Here is a 20,771-nt window from a genome sequence, read left to right as displayed (position 1 = left end):
CTTTAATATGCTCTTATACGTGTTGTTTCTAGTCTTCTAAATCTTGTAATCAAGTCTTTCTACTTTAAGTTTCTATTTTCATATGATAAATTTTGCCCTTCATTTTATGGTAATTATAATCCTAAAATATTCATATAATCATAATTTAAGATGAATAACTTCCAAAAAAGGGGTGTACTTAGATCTACTAGAGGTATTGAAAAATTGAAAATACTCTTTACGTAGTTCACTGTAAAATGTGCATTTCAAGTTAAATAAAAGTGGTAGTATTTCAACAGATGTCCTACCTGCCATCATAGAAAAAGAATCCTTCTCAGTATTGTGTATGACTTCTGATTTTATGAAATAGCAAAATAAATATGAGTCCGTGTAGATCACTTCAGGAGAGAAAATGTCATTGCATGTAACATTTCTAGTATGCATTTCTAAACTTACTCTGAGATACATCTGTAATTTGAATGCCTAAATGACATGCAACATGTGGTAAGCACTTTCAGATCCCAGGCTAATTTCTAAAATGAATTTAAACAAGTATCCAGATAAATGGTCCAAAACCAGCATAACTATCTCCAAATGCTACTATTTTCATGGGTACCCACTGCAGACAAGTGCTCAGATTATTGGCATCTCTGGCAGAGTTTATGTGTGGTAAGCATTTGTCCTCCATAATAATCCAAGAAAATATAGTCACTCTGTGTGTCAGAGACTGTCTAGATGCTCGTCAAATCCATTTCTTCTTCCTGGACACATGGCTGGAGTGTATTTCCCAGCCTCCCTTGCAGTTAGGTGGGGCCTTGTGACTACGTTCTGGCCCAATAGGTGGAAGTGGGTGCGCCCCTTCCAGCCTGACCCTGAACCCTCCTGCACTATCCTTAATGCTCTCTCTCTTCCCTTGACTGTGGGCCTGGAGGATCCAGTGGAGATCTCCTAGGTCCTGGGAGATGGTGGAGTCACTAGATGGAAAGAGCCTGGGTCCCTGAAAGACCACATGGAGTAGAGCTACCAACACTCCCCCACCAACCAGCACAGGACTGTGAAGTGCTTAAGAAATAAACCTGGATTGTGTTAAGCCTCATGAGATTTAAGAATGTTGCAACTCTGGGATCTTGTACCTGAGCATGTAGTCCTTTCTATTCCCCCTGGCTCCAAAGTTAAACTTGAGTCTTCTGGCCATCTTACATAGTTAAAAGCATTTTAGATTTGGAAAAACTCCTGAAGATATTTTCTATTTGTGATTATTTGCTCCTCTAACTAATCTAAAGGTGAGAAAAGGAAAGGGAACCAACAGCTAATGTAGTCCCAAAATGTGCCAGCATGTCTTTACTTACTGAAGCTTCACCCATCCCCAGGAGGAGGCCCGATTCCCATTTTCCACATGAGAATACTGAGCCTCCAAGAAGTGCAGTAAAGGCAAATGCAGTGGAATGTTGACCCAGTTACCATTTTCCCAGTTGAATGCCTCTTGGATTTTAATATTCCAGTTTCATAGAAAATATGTACTTCTAAGTAAACTATTTTGGGCTATTGCTTATAAAAGAAAAAAAACTATTACATGCAGCCAAAATCAATACAACATTTTAAACAAAATGTGTGAAGGTTAAAGTGTCAAGTTATATTACAAATCCAATTGGTAGAATGTCACAAACTCCTGCAGAGATTTTGAAAAGCAGCGCCAAAGGAGTTGTGTTTTAGAAGTTCTTGGGGCTTTAAAAAATTAAAATTAAAATTAAAAAGGCCACATTTCATGCAAAACAAATATATGGTTAAGACCATCTTATTGAATAGTAATCGATGTCTTAAATATTTATTCATCCTCAGTGTGAAAGTTGTTACTATACAGAAGGCATTTTACTGAATTTTAGTCCTATTTTATAACGGTTGACAAACTTTTCTGATAGTGATTCAGATAGTGAATATTCCTGGCTTTGCAGGCCATAAAGTCCCTGTCACAGCTACTAAACTCAAGTCATTGTAGCAGGAAAGCAACTGCAGACAGTACATAAACAAATGGGTGTGACTGTGTTCCAAAAAATATTTATAAAAACAGGCAGCAGGCGGGATTTGGCCTGTGGACTGTACTCTGCTGATTTCTATTTTAGAAACTGATTGGGTTTTTGCATATTGATGCATAACACATCATAATTTTCCTATGTAAAATAATGGGAGATAGGTTCCAGTTAGTGTTTTCACTCAGGATATCTGTCAGGGATGGATTACTGCTGCTAAGGGGGAACCATTAATTTGCCAAAGGTTTGCCAACTAGATAGTTGGCATTTATTGAAGTAACTGAACAGAACACCTTACATTTTTGTTGTTGTTGTTGAATTTTATTTTGAAATAAATTCAAACTTATAGGAACAGTTGCAAAAACAATACAAACCACATACACAGAACTCCAGCATACCCCAACCCCCCTCCACCAATACCCCAGATTCACCAACTTTAACATCGTGTCACACCACCATTTCTTTCTTTCTCTCCCTCCCTCCCTTTCTCCCTCCCTATCATCCATCATCCATTGCTCTGTCTTCTGAACATGTGAAAGCAAGCTGCACACATCCTTGAACAAACAGTATAATTCACATATACATTTCCCATGAACAAGAACATTCATTTATGCAATCACATTAAGTGCAGCTCAGAAGTTTAAGAAATTCAACATTGATACAAAGCTTACATTCTATATTTCATTTTTTTCTTATGTCCCAACTGTGTCCCTTTGAGCCTCTCTCCTCCATCCTCAGATCCCATCCAGGATCATCTTTGGCATTTAATTGTCATTATCTATTTAGACTTTTTTTTTCAATTGTGGAAACATATATACAGCATAAATCTTCCCATTCCAACCCTTCCCAAGCATTCCATTAGTGGGATTAATCACATTCACAATGTTGCAATGCCATCACCTTCCCACCATCCATTACTAGAAATTTCCCCTCGCCCCAAACAGAAACCCTACACTCATTTCTTATTAACTCCCCAATGTCCCTTCCCCCACTTCTCGTAACCCATACTCTAATTTTCATCTCTGTGATCATAGTCTCTGATACTTTCTTTGTGTTTACTGTGGGGCTTAAATTTAACATCTTAAATCTACAACAATCTTGTTTTCTTTGATACCAACTTAACTTCAATAGGACACATAAACTATATTCCTATACTCCTCCATTCCCCTACCTTTATGTAGTTCTTGTCAAAAATTGCGTATTTTATGTTAAGTCCAAAACCACTGATTTATCATTACACATTATGTCTTTTAGATCCTGTAGGAAGTAAATAGTGGAGTTACAAATCAAAAATATAGTAGTATTGGTATTCATATTTACCATGTGATCTTTACTGGAAATCCTTATTTCTTCATGTGGTTTCAGTCAATTGTTTAGTTTCCCTTCCTTTCAGCCTACACAATTCCCTTTAGCATTTCTTATAGGACTGATCTACTGGTGATGAAGTCCCTCAGCTTTTGATTATACAGGAATGTTTCCATCTCCCCCTCATTTTTACCCTCCAGGTGTTTGTGAATTTTCTAAATCTCTGATGGTTATTGACTTCTTGTTGTATTCCATTGTGGTCAGAGAATGTGCTTTGAATAAATTCAATTTTTGTTAAATTTATTGAGGCTTGTTTTATGTCCCAGCATATGGTCTATTCTGGAGAAAGTTCCATGATCACTAGAGAAAAATGTGTATCCTGGTGATTTGGGATGTAATGTTCTATATATGTCTGTTAAATTTCTCTATATCTTTTTCTCTTTTCTTTGTTTCTCCATTGTAGGGCTCCCTGTAGTATCTGAAGTAGGGCAGGTCTTTTATTAGCAAAATCTCTCAGCATTTGTTTGTCTGTGAAAAATTTAAGCTCTCCCTCAAATTTGAAGAAGAGTTTTGCTGGATAAAATATTCTTGGTTGGAAATTTTTCTCTCCCAGAATTTTAAATATGTCATGCCACTACCTTCTTGCCTCCATGGTGGCCACTGAGTAGTCACTACTTAGTCTTATGTTGTTTTCTTTGTATGTGGTGAATTACTTTTCTCTTGCTGCTTTCAGAACTTGGTCCTTCTTTTCAGTATTTGGCACTCTGATCAGAATATGTGTTGGAGTGTGTTTATTTGGATTTATTATACTTGGAGTTCACTGGGCATTTATGCTTTGTGTATTTATATTGTGTAGAAGGTTTGGGAAGTTTTCCCCAACAATTTCTTTGAATACTCTTTCTAGACCTTTACCCTTCTCTTCCCCTTCTGGGACACCAATGAGTCTTATATTAGGATGTTTTATTTTATCTATCATATCCCTGAGGTCCATTTCAATTTTTTCGATTTTTTTCTCCATTCTTTCTTTTGTTCTTTCATTTTCCATTCTGTGTTTCTCGAGGTTGCTGAATCGTTGTTCAGCTTCCTCTAGTCTTGTACTATGAGCATCCAGACACTTTTTAATTTGGTCAACAGTTTCTTTTATTCCCATAAGATCATCTATTTTTTTATTTACTCTTGTAATTTCTTCTTTATGCTCTTCTGGGTCTTCTTCATGTCCTTTATATTCTGTGCCATGCTCTCATTGTTTGTCTTAAGTTCTTTGATTAATTGCTCCAAGTACTGTGTCCCCTCTGATCTTTTGATTTGGATGTTTGGGTTTGGGTTATCCATATCGTCTGGTTTTATCATATACTTTAAAATTTTCTGTTGTTTTTGGCCTCTTGGCATTTGCTTTACTTGATAGGGTTCTTTTAGGATATGAAGGATTATTGAAATACCAGTCTCTAGTTTGTCAGATCTACAGCTTGGTGGCGTACACTTTCTCTAACTAATCAGAAGATGGCGTCCACGAGTCACCTATTACCCTCAAGTCCATTCTCCCCAACTTTGTCTTTGTGGTGTGTGGGAGTCTGATTCTTGTGGGGTTCAATAGGTGCACCAAGTTTGGGTGTGTTGTTGGTGTTGTCTGCCCTGAATATGGGGTGTGTGTCTGAGCGGTTAGGGATGCAGAGCAGCTTTAATAATCGAACCTTAAGGCTGTTCCAAGAGTCTAAACCTTCAGTTCAGTCTCACCACAGATTTGTCTCTGCTGCTGACCCACAAGTCCTTGGTATTGCCGTATGGTCCCTGGGATTTCCAAGTGGGTCCCTCTTCCCAGTCATGCCCTTCTTAGGGCCTTTGCTGAGGGATGGCTGTACTATACGTCACAAGTGTGCGCTGTCCCTAAAGAGAAGTTCTGAGCTGCCAGGCCGTGCAGGGGCGTTCCCAGCCTGCTGTGAAGATGGCTGAATGGGGCATGTTAATTTCCCCCTTTTTGCACAGCTCCACCTTCCCAGCTCTAGGACAATTAGCTGCGGGTGCACTAAAGGCTATTGTCCACACCCGATATTGTGGCATGTGCACGGAATTGCCAGAAACACTTCCTGTCACACTGTGTCCCTTGGTGCGGCTCTGGGCTGTGGTGCCTGCACCGGGCAGGAGCATTCCCAGTCTGCTGTGAAGATGGCTGCAAGGGGCTTGGTTTTTTCCCCTTTTGGCTAACCTCTATCTTCCTCGCTCTGAGACACTTAGCAGCAGGTGTACAGAAGGCTGTCTTCCATGCCAGATATTGAGGTGTTTGCACAGCCTGTTCCTGCCACGCTTCACTGTGTGGTTCTCGCTGCCGTATCTGCAGCTGCTTTTGTTTTTTTTTTTAAAAAAAGAACTAGTCCGCCTCTAAACGCCAACCCACAGTTTCCCCACACTGCAGCGTGGCTGCCGGACATTCAGCCAGCTCACTCACTCGTTTCCAAATGCACACTCCTGTTTTCACCAAGTGCACAGTCCCTGTGGATTTAGCAGAACTTGTCCAGCTGGTGCATCACTGAAACTGGTGTTCTGAGTCACTTTCTGGCTTTTATCTAGTATTTTTCACGGAGGTTTTTTTTTTGCCCTGTCTCACCTAGCTGCCGTCTTAAGTTCTTCCCACCTTACTTTTTAAAAGTCCTCTGATTGAGATTCCACAAATCAATTAAATGTTTATACTTCAATCCTCTAAAGGAACTTAAATAATTTTGTGTAAAGAGGTCTATTGCTTGTGGATTACAACTGTAAATAAACTGCTTGATGCAAAATTATACTTTTTCCTCTTTCCTTTTTCCATGATGGGAATAATTTGTCTTTTAATAATGTAAAACAATCCTGAGTCATTTGTTCATTAAAAACAAAATACAACTTGATCATGAAGATTCACATTTCATCAATATTTACCCCCAATATACTGCCTGCTTTTAAAGTTGGATGGTCAGCTCCTGCCTGACAAACAACTTCTGTGCAGGAGGGAGGAGACCTCCCTAGTCCGCTGGGAGAAGGGCATCATGCTGCCCTCACACTCTCTCCTGGGGAGGTTCTTTCCCAACAGACAAAAACACACAAATGTGATCATCATTTTTCTCTCTCCCTACCCCCCACCCCACAAAACACATGCACGCATCCTGCACTCATGCGTACACCCTGCAATCTTTCAATGGCTCCCCAGGAGTCTCATGATAAGAGACCCAAACCCTCCTCACCCCTAACGAGTCCTTTCACAGTCTGCCCCTACAGACCTCGCCAGCCTCCAGCTGCACCACGCAGCTGCACTGACCCTGCACTGGGTGTTTTTCTCAACCTGCCAAGCTTCTCACCACTGAGCATTTGTACTGGGTTGGAAGGATGGCAGGGAAGGATGCAGGGAGACTGAGGACTCAACTACAATTTCAGCTCCTTTTCTGAGAACCCCCTTGGTCAACATGATAGTAGGGAAAAAATGCTCCTTTACAAACAAAGACTTTTTTCTGGTGACATGAAAGGAGGAAGGAAACTGCTTCTGGTGCCCTCCACTCACCCTGACCATAGAGAAGAACCAGAGAAAACAGCCGACCTATTCTGGGGCTGAAGGAGCCTATTCAGCTACAGAAACTCATCTCCTTAAACTATCAAGGTTATCCAGGGATGTTTTGGTTATTTGGAACTGTTGTACTGAAATATTTGACATCTAAAATCTTTGGCATTGCAGATGATATTTCTGGTCAGTTCTTATAAAACTTTTATTTATAAGGTTTTGTGAACAATAGAATTTCCAAAGGGCTTTGATATTTTCCAATTCAATCCAAGTTTGTCTTACTCAGAGAAGACTTTTCTCCCTTCTTGGAAGTGGATTTAAGACACTGTCTGGAGGGAGGAGCTAAGATGGCAGAATAGAGAGATGTGGAATTTAGTCAGTCCCCTGGAACAACTAATAAACAACCAGGAACACCTAGTAAATAATCTGGAACAATTGCTGAGGAGCAACCATGACTGTCCACACATCATACACAAACCTGGATTGGGTGGAAAGGCTGAGATCACAACATAAAATCTGTAAGTAAAACCTGCAGAACCATGCCAGGAGCCCTCTCCCCCCAGAGCAGGCTGAGCTGCAGGACCTCACTGTGGGAGAAAGCAGCATTCTCGGAGTGAGTGAATATAGCACAACCTAGCTCCAATTGGGGTTTTAATTAACAAATGTGGACTGCTGAATACAAGCTACAAACAGACAAGCAGCAAAGTACCCTGAGGTCACTCACAGTGGAGAGGAGGTGGGGCTGATGGAGAGGAAAGAAATTAATTAAGAAAAGAGAAAAAAAAACACAGAAAATTTTAGAGACTGACTTTATAGAGCAGGAAAACACTCCCAGGAGGGGGATCCCAGAAGACCAGTGCTCTATCTCACTGACAGGTGAAATTGGTGGGCTATGGACTGACTCTGAAAGGGGGCTTTCTTTCCCTTTTTCCTCTCTCAACCTGAATGGCTCAGTGGAGCCTCAGCCATTTTCAGTTCACAGTGCTCTGACCCAGACAGGGGTAGAGTTGAGAGAGTCAGAGTGACAAAGAAACTACTGAAATGCAGAAGGTAGCTGCCTAGGGGGGTGCATCTTCCCTAAGAGGAAGGAGGTGGGGCCTAGCTCAAGGGCCTGCCCTCCCTTCAGAACTCAGACCCCATAGCCTGGGGGAAACCAGTCAAAACAGAAACAACCTAAGTTAAGAATTAAAGGGGCCACACCTCTTTACACCAGTCGGGAGTGACAGGCTGACAGGCATCACCTGCTGGGCAGGTTAGGAAAAGCACAGTGCCTAGAGACCTCACAGGAAAATCTGTCAATTTCTAAGACACACCCTCAGGGAGACTTGAAACTGAATATAAACCAGTTCTGAGACCTGAACCTGTTCTGGTTTGGGAATATCTGATTGGGGTAACCAAGGTGTTCTAGTTTGCTAATGCTGCCGGAATGCAAAACACCAGAGATGGATTGGCTTTTAAAAACGGGGGTTTATTTGGTTATAAAGTTACAGTCTTAAGGCCATAAAGTGTCCAAGGTAACATATCAGCAATTGGGTACTTTCACTGGAGGATGGCCAATGGCATCTGGAAAACCTCTGTTAGCTGGAAAGGCACGTGGCTGGCGTCTGCTCCAAAGTTCTGGTTTCAAAATGGTTTTCTCCCAGGATGTTCCTCTCTAGGCTGCAGTTCCTCAAAAATGTCACTCTTTAGTTGCTCTTGGGGCATTTTTTCCTCTCACAGCTTCTCCAGAACAAAAGTCTGCTTTCAATGGCTGTCTTCAAACTGTCCCATTGTCTGCAGCTCCTCTCTCAGTTCCTGTGCATTCTTTAAAGTGTCCCTCTTGGCTGTAGCTCCTCTTCAAAATGTCACTCACAGATGCACTAAGTTCCCTCTGCCTGTCAGCTCGTTTATATGGCTCCACTGATCAAGGCCCACCCATGCTTGCAAAGAACAAGGGCTTTCTCTGGTCTCAATTTTCTTGGACTTCACGAGTCAGAAATTAGCCATTTGGGACCGGCAGTTCCCTTTTTTGTGTCACCCCTGCCATGGAGTCGTCTTGGATCGGCCCACGCTGCCCAGGCCTCGAGGACTGGCCAAAGCCACTTCATTCTGCCTCCCCAGCGAAGACCTCCAAAGAGTCTAGAACAGGGAGAAACGCATTCCTCATCTTCCTCTCATAGTGTGGCAGTCCATTCCTAGGTTGGTCTGCACTGTGTGCTGGGGAAGGAGGAACAAGGAGGAGGAGGAGGGGTAGCCAAGGGGGAAGAAGAGACGGGGGGGGGGGGGTGTTGGAGGACAGGAAAGATGTGAAGGAGAGGGAGAGAACAGGGAATAGAATGGAAGGACGAGGGAGGAGAAATCCCAGAAGTTCCAAGTCATGTTCCCACGATCATCAGCACTTTTGGGGCAATGCAAAGAGGACAATTACAAAGAAAAGAAAAACAACACATTTTTGTTTGGGGGGCAGGAATTTTACCCCAGGGCAGGGAAATTTGTAAACTGAGGCAGAGCAGGTGGCTTGGGTGGAGGGCTGAAATCTTCTCCCCTGTCCCTAAGTCCCAATTGGATTTTATCTCTTTCCCTTAGATACAAACCTGAAGAGACCGGCAGAGACGAAGGCAGTCAGGGGTGATTCTTCCCGTTGCTGATGAGCCACTCTCAGGTCCTCTCTGACCAGGAAGGGAAATGTGAGAAGTCCTTGGGAATGAAAGGCTGCAAAAAAACTCACATACCCCACAAGGAGTCAGCAAATAGGAGGGTATGCGTGGTTCCATGGTGTAATGGTAAGCACTCTGGACTCTGAATCCAGCGATCCGAGTTCAAATCTCGGTGGGACCTTAACATTTACAAAGTTACAGTGACTTTTACTCCGGTCTCCCCGAGGACTTCTTCCAACTGGAACGGTTCGTGGTTCCCAATTTCTGCTTTGCGCTGTTCGACCTGCTTTAGGGGAAGGGAAACCAACGGGAGTGTATCCCCAAGCTCCGGGAAGCTCGTGCCCGCCGGTCCTACTCAGGGCGTTCTTACGCGCCTCAAACCTTTGTTCGTCAGTCGTTTCGGTCCTCCTACTCCAGATTCCAGAGCGGCCCAGTCCGCACAGAAACGGCAGGACCATTTCTGTGACCCAGCCCGATGTGCCCCCGTCCTCGGCGAGCCCTCCTGGTTGCAGCTCTACCCATAGCTGGGCTCCGAGGCCCGGGCCTTGCTGCGGAGGGGTCCGGCGATCCGGCCAGTTCCTCTCCTCTGATCTCGGGACGCGACGGTAACAGGCAGAGGCTGTGTCCTCCAAATCTTAGAGCCCGAGATTTCTTTCACCAGAGACATCTTATAATTGCACCCACTGTCCTGTTTTGGCACAAGTAGAAAATAATTTAAATGTGAAATAGCGTTTCTTGGCTCAGTTGTGGGGTCGTAAGATTTGATTTTTGGGTCGTGCGTTCAACCACTAGGTTGGGTGTATTTTATTTCGTTTTCATCGGATCCTTTTCAGCCTCTGCCAGAAGAATCTCAAGTTTTCAAGTCTCTGTTGAAGCCACTAGGGGCCGCAGTTCCCTAAACTTTAGGCGGGAGTCTGGGGGAATGACCTCTTTACACCCTAAACTCAGCCAAAAAGAGGAATCCCGGAGGGGTTCAGCGTCTGCGGAGACCGGAGGTGCGGACCTAGAGCCGCCCGCGACCCGCAGGTTCCTCCAGGGGCGCAGGTGACGAGCCTGAGCAGCTCCGAGAGGCGAGTCCCGGAACCGCGGGGATCCCTTTCAGTCCTCCCGGGACTCTGCTCCCAGAAGAAAACATGTTTAGGAGAGAATGCCACGGCTAGATTAGAAGGTTTCCCTTCTTCTCATAGAACAATATAGAAGAGGATTTTGAAGGACATTCTTACCTATTTAAAATGTTCTCCGCCAGGTACTAGACAGCATATTTCTCTATGATTTTTAGGTTTTGGAACTTTCAGTGGTTACAAAAGATTTGTCAAATGCAACTGTTTTCCAGGGCTTATTTTGGAGCACCTGAAAAGAAAGGGAATTGAGGGCCCAGAAAAGCAGCTGAAGGAGGAAAGAGAAGAGATATGAAAGAACCGAGAAAGGAAGGGAAGAAAGTGAAGGTAGGAAGGAAAAAGAGAGGATGGAGGCAAGGAAGGCCTGGCATTTTCTATTGTTAGGTTTTGGACACTACACTCAATATCCTGATCTTACTAATTTCTCTCTCACTCCCTCTCTCCTTCCCTTTCTCTCTGTTAGCCTTGCTAAGGGCATATCAAATTGAATATAAGTACTTAGAAACCTTCCTCTAAGAACTTCATCAGATGTGTTGTATATATTTTGAGATGTTGCTTTTCAATTATTCCTCAATTCAAAATGTTTTCTGTAGTTCCTTTCAACTCGTTGACCCACAGGGTGTTTTGTTTTTTGTTTTGTTTTGTTTCTTTAAGAAATATACGGCTTAACTTCAAAATATTTGGAGATTTTATTGTTGATTTTGAATTCAATTCTGTTGTAGTCAGAGAACATACTCTGAATACAATTCTTAGATATTTTTGAGATTCCTTTTATGGCCTTAGTTCCATGTAAACTTGAATAATATTCTACAGTTGTTGTGTGTAGCATTCTACAAATCTGTTTCTCAAATCTTCTACAACCTTACAGATTTTTGTTTGTTTCTTTACTTGTTCTATGAACTACTAAGGGATGAAAGTTAAAGACTTTGTGATTGTGGATTTGTCTATTTCTTCCTTTAAGTCTGTCAATTTTTGCTTTGTATGTTTTGAAACTCTGTTATTAGGTGCATACACATTTAGGAATTTTTGTGTTTTTTTGAAACATTGATGACCTCTTTATCATTATGAAATGTCCCCCTTTATTTCTGCTAATACTCCTTGCCTTAAGCTCTATTTTTCTTATATCGTGTTTTTTACTGTGTTGACTTGGGTAAACTGGAACTATATTCCCCCAGAATTTCCTTTCCTGTACAGTTTTGAGTTAGAGTTGACCAAAATAGAAATTAGTCAAAAGAGGAGTTTGCGTGAGATTTGGAATCAATTACTGTCTGAATGTTGTTGTTAATGATGAAGAGATTTGGAGAATTCCAACTTTTCCTTGCTCTCCTCCATTCTGCATCTAGCTCTTCTTCCTGATGGTGGGGACTGCTTACCAGATGTTTGGCTTCAGACCTATGAAAGCAACAACTTTCCATATACTACTATGTCCGCTCCCCCTTTGCTGTCCCACTTTTTCAACTAAACTTGGCTGTTCTCAAAGTTTAACTTCTTGGTGACACTTCTGAACCTCCAACTCCCTCTTTCAGATCTTCACTGCCCAAACTCTTCTTCTAATTTCTCTAATAAATTAAAAAGCTGATTCTCTGAGAAGGTTGATACAACTTACAAACCTCTAGTCAAGCTGGTTGTGAAAAAGAAAAAGAAGACACAAATTACCAATATGAGGAATGGCATAGGATACCACTACAGACCGTGAAGACATCAAAATGATTATAAGGGAATATTATGAACTACCTTACATACATAATTTCAGCTAATTTGATGAAGTGGTCCAACTTCTCAAAAACACAAAACTTTCAAAACTCAAGCAAGATGAAATAGATAATTTGACTAGTACTAGAACTATTCCATAATTTGTACTCACAGTTACAAAGAAATCTCCAGACCCAGATGGATTAGTGGTTTATTCTACCAAATGTGTACAAAGGAAATACACCAATTCTACTCAATCTCTTTCAGAAGACAGAAAAGGAGGAAACACTTCCAAACTCACTTTGTGAAGCAAGCATTACCCTGATACCAAAACCAGATAAAGACAGGGCAAAAATAAAAAAAGAATACTCCACATCAAAACCCATCATGAACATAAATGCAAAAACTTGAATCAATTATTAGCAAATTAAACCTAGCAATACATAAAATGAAGAATACACTACAACAAAGTGAGATTTATCCCAGAAATGCCAAACTGGTTCAACATTTGCAAATTGATTATTGTGATCCACCATATTAATAGTCTAAAGAACTCAAACCATATAATCATATCAATTGGTACAGAAAAAGTACTTGACAATCTACAATATATATACATAAAATAATAAAAATTCTCAGCAAAGTAGAAATAGAAGTGAACATCCTCAATTGATGAGGGACATCTACAAAAAACCTACAGCTTAATGGTGAAAGACTGAATACTTTCTCCTATGGTTGGGAACAAGGCAAAGATGTCCACTCTCACCACTCCTATTCAACATCATACTGGAAATCTTATCCAGTGCAATAAGGCAAGAAAAGGAAATAAAAGGCAATGTTTTTGAAAGGAAGAAATAAAACTCTCCCAATCATAGACAATATGTTTGGCCATGTAGAAAATCCCAAGGAATCTGCAAAAAAAAGACAAAAACAAACGACTAGAACTAATAAATGAATTTAGCAATGTTGCAAGATACAAGGTGAACACACAAAAAGCAAACATATTTTTATAAACTAGCAATATACAACTGGAAACGAAAATTTTGAAAGCCATGCTATTTACTATTCCCCAAAGGAAAAACTTAAATATAAATCAAAGCAAACATGCACAGGATCTGTAAGTGAACAACAAAAATTTGATGAAAGAATACCTAAATATATGGGGAGATGTACTGTGTTCATGGATTGGAAGTCTCAGTAAAGAGAAAATATCCTCCCAAATTGATCTACAGATTTAACACAATAACAATTAAAACAGTAGCACAAGTTTTTGTAGATTTAAACAAATTTTAAATTTTTTTCAAGAAAGGCAAAAATAAAACAAAACAAAAACCTAGAAGAGCTAAGCATTTTTGCAAAAGAAGAAATAAAGTTAGATGAATCACACTACCTGATTTTGAGCTGTACTATATGGCAATATTTAGCAAGATAATGTGGTATTGGCAGAGGTACAGACACACAAATAAACTGAACAGATTAGAAAGTCCCTGAAAATTCCCATGTAAATATGGCCAACTGATTTTTGACCAAGCTGCAAAGGCAATTTAGTGGAGAAAGGCTTGTCTTTTGAGTAAATGGTGTTGGAACAATTGACCATCCATGTGAACAAGTGTCCACCTAAACCTCACAATTTATGACCTGGGGTTAGACAAAGAGTTTTTAGGTGTGACATCAAACACATGACCCATTAACGAAAAAAAATTGATAGATTGGACTTCTTCAAAATAAAAATTGTTTGCTTTGTGAAAAACAGTGTTGAGACAATGATAAGCTACAGACAGAGAAAAAAATTGCAAGTCATATGTAAAACAAAGGACTTGAGTCCAGAATATATAAAGAACTCTCAAAATTAACACTAAACAATCAGTAACAAAAAAGTAAGCAAAATACATGAACAGACATTACTATACACCTGTGGGAATGTCCAAAATTAAGACATATTTATACTGACCATGCCAAGAGGCCAGGATGCAACACAACTGGAATGCTCACATATATGCTATATGTTCATATATTTGCTGGTGAGAGTGCAAAATGGTACAACCACTCTGGAAAAGATTTGGCAGCTTCTTGTAAAGTTAAATATACACTTACCATATGACCCAGCAAGTCCACTCCTGGGTATCTACCTAGAGAGATGAAATTTTATGTTCTCACAGAAACCTTTACACAGATGTATGTTATAGCTTTATTTGTAATAGCCAAAAACTGGAATCTGCACAAAAATCCTTCAATGGGTAGAACAGATAGACAAACTCTGGTATAGCCACTGGATGGAATTTGCTCAGCAATAAAAAAGGATGAATTGTTGATATGCATAACAACTTTGATGAATCCCAAAGTTGTTCTGAGTGAAAGAAGCCATCCTCAAAAGGTTACATGCTATATGGTTCCACTTACATGACATTCTGGAAAAGACAAAACCACAGTGAACCCTAATGTAAACTATGGACTATAGTTAATAGTACAATTATAATAACATTGTTGCATAAATTGTAAAAGGTACCACACTAATGTAAAGTGTTAATAATAGGGAAAAGTATGTGAGTGTGAGGGGGTATATGGAACTCTATATTTTATGCATGATTTTTCTGAAAATCTACAACTTCTGTAATAAAAAATTAAAAAAAAAAAAACAACTATAGTGATGAAGACCAGATCAGTGATTGCAAGGGATTATGTTTGAGGAGGGGATGTGACTACATCAGAAAAGCATGGAGAAGTTTTTTGGGGAGATGAAACTGTTCTGTATTCTGATTATGGTGGTGAGTACCTGAATCTAAACATAAGTTAAAATTCATAGAACTGTACACATAAGAAAAGAAAAAGTCAATTTCACTGTACCATTGTTCCAGTTTGCTAACACTGCCAGAATGCAAAATACCAGAAAAGGATTGGTTTTCACAAGGAGATTTATTCGGTTACAAATTTACAGTCCAAATGCCTTAGTATGAACACATAAAAGTGTCCAAACTAAGGCATCAACAAAAGGATACTTTCACTGCGGAAAGGCCAATAGCATCCAGAATACCTCTGTTAGGTGAGAAGGCACATGGCTGGCATCTGCTGGCCCTTTGCTCCCACGTTGGTCCCACGTTGCATTGCTTTCCGCTTCTGCTTCCAGTGGCTTCCTCTAAAATGTCTCTGGGCTTCTGCCTTAGCTCCTCTCTCTCAGCTCCTGTGCAGTCTTGCTACTTTCTCCCAGGGCATTTCTCTCTAAGCATCTGGAGGTCCTCTCTTCAGATTCTCTGGGGCAAACTCTGGGCTTCATTTCTTAGCTTGGCATCTCCAAATGTCCTCCTGTCCACATCTCCAAGCATCTCAAAGTGTCTGTGTCTGTGTTGGCTCTTGAGCTCTTTTGAGTACTCCAGTGAAATAATTGAGACCCACCCTGAATGTGTGGGGTCCACACCTCCCTGGAAATAATTTAATCAAAGATCTCACCCACAGTTGGGTGAATCACATCTCCATGGAACACTCAGTCAAAAAGTTCCACCCAACAAGATTGGTTAAAAGATCATGGCTGGGACCCGGAAGAAGATGGCAGCATAGAGAGGAATGGAAGCTAGTTAGTCCCCCTGGAACTACTAATAAGCAACCAGGAGCAACTAGTAAATAATCTGGAATAACTGGGGGGGGACAAACATGACTGTCCACTCATCATACACCAACCTGAATTGGGAGGAATGCCTGAGATCGCAGAATAAAATCTGTAAGTAAAAATTGCAGATCCAAGCCAAGAGCCCCCTCCCCCCACTGGCAGTACAAACTGCAAACCCTTGCTGTGATAGAAAGCAGCACTCTCTGAACAAGCGACTATAGCTCAGCCCAGCTCCAACTGAGGTTTTAATTAACAAACGTGGACTGCTCAATACAAGCTATGAATCCCCAACAAGCAGACAGAGGCTTTTGGTGATGACTGACCTTGGAGAGCCAGAGGACCTCTTTGGGAGGGAAGGGGAGATCAGAGGACTAGGTGCTATCTCTGGCCGATGGGTGAAACTGAGTGTTCTGGCCCTGAAGGGGGGACTTTATGTCCCTTTTTTGGCTCAGTGGAGAAAGCTTCAGCCATTTTCAGTTCCCAGAGCTCTGATCCAGACAAGGGTGGAGATAGCAGAGTCAGAGGGACTATTCAAGTACAAATGATATCTCCCTAGGGGGTATATCTTCCCTAAGAGGAAAGAGGTGGGGAGCAGTTCTACTACCTGCCTTCCATTCAGAATCAGACCCCAGAGCCTGGGAGAAAACAGCCATGGGCCACATCTCCTTACACCAGTCTGGAGCTACAAGCTGAGAGGCGCCACCTGCTGGGTAGAAAAGCACAGTGACTTGAAGCCTCACAGGGTGTGTCAATCTTCCAAGACACCCTCAGAGAAATTGGGTATGATTGCCCGTTCTGGTCTGGGAAAACCTGTTTGGGGTAACCAAGGAAACCAGATGCCTAGACAACAGAAAACTACAACCTACACTAAGAAAAATGAAGTTAAGTCCGAAGCAAAGGAACAAACTTACACTTCAACTGAGATACAGAATTTAAACAACTAATGCTAAATCAGTTCAAAAAGCTTAGGGAAGAAAAGGCAAAAGAGATGAAACATATAATGAAAACAGTGGGTGTACATAAGGTAGAAATCAAAACTTCAAAAAAACAACTGGCAGAATCTATGGAAATGAAAGGCACAACACAAGAGATGAAAGACACAATGGAGACATACAACAGAAGATCTCAAAAAGCAGAAGAAAACATCCAGGAACTGGAGAGCAACGCTCCTGAAAGCCTACACACAAAAGAACAGACAGAGAACAGAATGGAAAAATATGAGCAATGTCTCTGGGAATTGAATCACAACACAAAATACAGGAATGTACATGTCATGGGTGTCCCAGAAGGAGAAGAGAAGGGAAAAGGGGCACAAGCAATAATAGAGGAAATAATCAATGAAAATTTCCCATCTCTTATGAAAGACATAAAATTACAGATCCAAGAAGTGCCGTGTACCACAAAAAAAAATAGAGCTGAATAGCCTATGCCAAGACACTTAATAATCAGATTATCAAACATCAAAGATAAAGAGAGAATCCTGAAAGCAGCAAGTGAAAAGTGATCCATCACATACAAAAGAAGCTTGATAAGACTATGTGCAGTTTTCTCAATTGAAACCATGGAGGCAAGAAGGAAGTGGGGTGATATATTTAAGATACTGAAAGAGAAAAACTGCCAATGAAGAATCCTATATCTGGCAAAACTGTCCTTCAAATATGAGGGAGAGTTTAAAATATTCTCTGACAAACAGACAATGAGAGAGTTTGTGAACAAGATACCTGCCCTATAGGAAACACTGGAGGAAGCACTGCAGACAGAAAGGAAAAGAAAGGAGTGAGAGGTTTGGAACACAATTTTGGGAGAAAGTAGCACAGCAATGTAAGTATACTGAACAAAGATGACTGTGGGTATGGTTGAAAGAGGAAGGTGAGGACCATGTGGGACACCAGAAGGAAAGAGGAAAGATAAAGACTGGGACTGTATAACTCAGTGAAACCTACGGTGCTCAACGATTGTGATAAAAGGTACAAATAGGTTTTTACATGAAGTAAAACAAATGAATGTCAACATTACAAGGTGTTAAAAATGGGGGGGGGATGGGGAGGAACAATCAATGCAAAGTAGAGACTATAATTAACAGAAACATTGTTTTATGCTTCCTTTAATATAACAAAGGCAATATACCAAAGCTAAATGCATATGGGGGAGGGGGACATAGGGGAAGGCTATGGGACTCTTGACATTGGTGATGTTGTCTGACTCTTTATTCTACTTTAGTTTAATGCTATCTTTCCTTTTGTTGTTTCCTAGCTGTCACGTTTTGTTTTGTTTTTTTTCTCACTTTCTTTTTTCTTTTGTCTCTCTATCTTCTTTGACTCTTCCTCCTTCTCTGTGGAAGAAATGGAGATGTCCTTATATAGATAGAGGTGATGGTGGTGAATACATAAATATGTGACTATACAGGGAACCATCGATTGTTTACTTAGGATGGAATGTATGATGTGTGAACAAAACCATCTTAAAAAAAACTAGGTTGATGAAGAAAACTTGAGGGCACTATGTAGAGGGAAATAAGACAGACACATAAAGACAAATATTGCAGGGTCTCACTAGTATGAATTAATTATAATGTGTGAACTCATAACCATGAAATATAAGTTATCAGGATATAAAATGAGGCTAAAGAATGGGGAGCAGTTGCTTAGTATGAGCAGAATGTTCAACTAGGGTGAACTTAAACATTTGGAAATGGACAGAGGTGATGGTAGCATGTTGTGAGAATAACTGACAGTGCTGAATGGTGTGTGTATGTGGTGGAAAGGGTTAGCTCAGAGTCACATATGTCACCAGAAGGAGAGCTGGAGGTTAAAATATGGGAATGTATAAAACAGTGACTCTTGTGGAGGACAATGTCTGTGATTAACTGTACAAATATTAGAAATCTCTCTCATGAACTAGAACAAATGTATGACTCTATAACTAGAAGTTAATAGAGAGACATATAGGAAAAACATATACCTATTGCATACTATATACTACAGTTAGTTGTATTTTAACATTCTTTCATCAAGAGTAACAAATGTGCTATACCAATACTATGAATCAATAATGGAGGGGGGGGGTGGTTAGGGGTATGGGAGGATTTGAGTTTCCTTTTTTTTGTCTTTATTTCTTTTCTGGAGTAATGAAAATGTTCTAAAGGTTGAAAAAAATTAATTGTGGTGATGGATGCACAGCTGTATGATGGTACAGTGGGCAATTGATTGTACACTTTGGATCTTTGGATAATTGTATGGTATGTGAAGAATCTCAATTAAAAAAAAAAAAAAGATCATGGCTCTTCTGGGGTCCATAACAGTTTCAAACCGGCACAACCATAATTAAAATAACAAAAGTCGTAGGCTACGGATTGAGCAAGGTGGATGGTGAAAATCAGTGACTGTCTTTTCTCTAGCAGCTGGAGATCAGTTGCTCAAAAGAAGAATCTGCTTTCTACATCAATACTGAATGCTTCTCTTCAGAGTTTTACGCGTTTTAAGGGAATGCAGGGGTCTCAGGTGCACGGTCCCTTGGTCGCTTTTCCTACCTCACACTCTATACAGCTCTTTGCTCTGGTGTGGGAGGAACCAGTGCGGACTGCATGTCTCCCTCCCAGGTTCCCCAGGTAAGGCTGATATTCTTGCCGTGCTGTGAGTAGGGGCTAGGCTTTTCCCATCACGCAGGTCCTCAAGGGCCTCATCCGACTGTAGTCTCTAAGTCCAAAGGGGGAAATCACATGTTAATCGGCGGTAAAATGAAGGAAAAGAAAAGAAAAGAAGGAAAAGAGAAGAGAAGAGAAGAGAAGAGAAGAGAAGAGAAGAGAAGAGAAGAGAAGAGAAGAGTAGAGTAGAGTAGAGAAGAGAAGAAAGCTGCGAGGTAGGTAAAGCCATAACTCAGATTCTAGCCAAGGTTGCTGTGGCCACAATGTGGAGAACCAGTCATTGCGTGTGCCTTACTCAGTTTGTTGTACCATTAGGTCAGAGCTATCATTTGACGTGTTCTCACAGTTTTTTTCTCCTTCTCCTCAGCCTCCTGCTTCTCTTCCTCCTTCTTCAGGAGCTAGAATTGCACCTCTGTCTCTTGAGTCCCCCTTTTCCTTGTACTTGAGGCTGTCCCCACTCCCACCCCTATGGTCTCCTCTTCAGCTTCCCGGGTTCACTCCCCTCCCCGCCACGAGCGTCCCCCATAGCTGAGGCCGCGGCACTATCTCGGGTGGGGAGCTAAGAGCCATTCCAGATGGTGCCTTCTAGAGTTTTCCACGATCGGCGGCCTATGCTTGGTTTTCATGTGGTTGCCAGCATAAAGGCCTGCCTCTGAAAAACAGGTCTTTTCATTCAGAGATCCTCTAGGACTAACAACCAGCAGTCCACAGTGGAATCCTTTGTCCCCATCGAGGACCATGCGGCGGAATGCATTCATTCACTGAGCTTTTATTGGGCGCCTAGCAGGGGCCAGACAAATGTTCTGGGCGAGAGACTGCACAGTCCGCAAACTCAAGGTCTCTGCCACGTGGAGCCGGCATCTAGAGGCATCGAGGGGGAGGCGTGGTGGGACCTGGAGGTTCTGGTCGTTCGCGCCCTCTCCCACCCGCTGGGATATGAGGGTAATCTCGGTGAGCTCGACAGGTGAACAGAGCGAAGAAGGGAAAAGTGGATGACGGCTTTAGTCCCCAGAGGCTGCGGTCCTCACCTGGGGCCTGGCGTTCAGGCGTCGGAGTCCCTCACTCATGAGGATCGGTGTCAATGCCCAAACATGACCAACTACGCGACTCTTGGCTTGGATGTTTCCGGCATCCCTAAGTTCCTGGAGCTTTGGGGTCGGGGGTGGGGTAAGAGGGAGGTTGAACACAGCCTAACAATAGATAATTCTATATGACACAAATAGTTACCACCCAAACCCGCGCACAGC

At 41.5% G+C, this 20,771-nt stretch overlaps 1 non-coding gene across 1 annotated transcript; it reads left to right on the top strand.

Moving 5' to 3' along the window:
- The first annotated feature begins 9,579 nt into the window (after positions 1 to 9,579).
- TRNAQ-CUG lies at positions 9,580 to 9,651 on the top strand. The gene has a single exon. It is a non-coding gene; the product is annotated as a tRNA-Gln (tRNA).
- The last annotated feature ends 11,120 nt before the right edge of the window (positions 9,652 to 20,771 follow it).

This window comes from Choloepus didactylus, chromosome 2 (genome assembly GCF_015220235.1).
Source record: "Choloepus didactylus isolate mChoDid1 chromosome 2, mChoDid1.pri, whole genome shotgun sequence".
Classification (NCBI taxonomy): Eukaryota; Metazoa; Chordata; class Mammalia; order Pilosa; family Megalonychidae; genus Choloepus; species Choloepus didactylus.
This window is presented reverse-complemented; position numbering and strand designations above follow the sequence as displayed.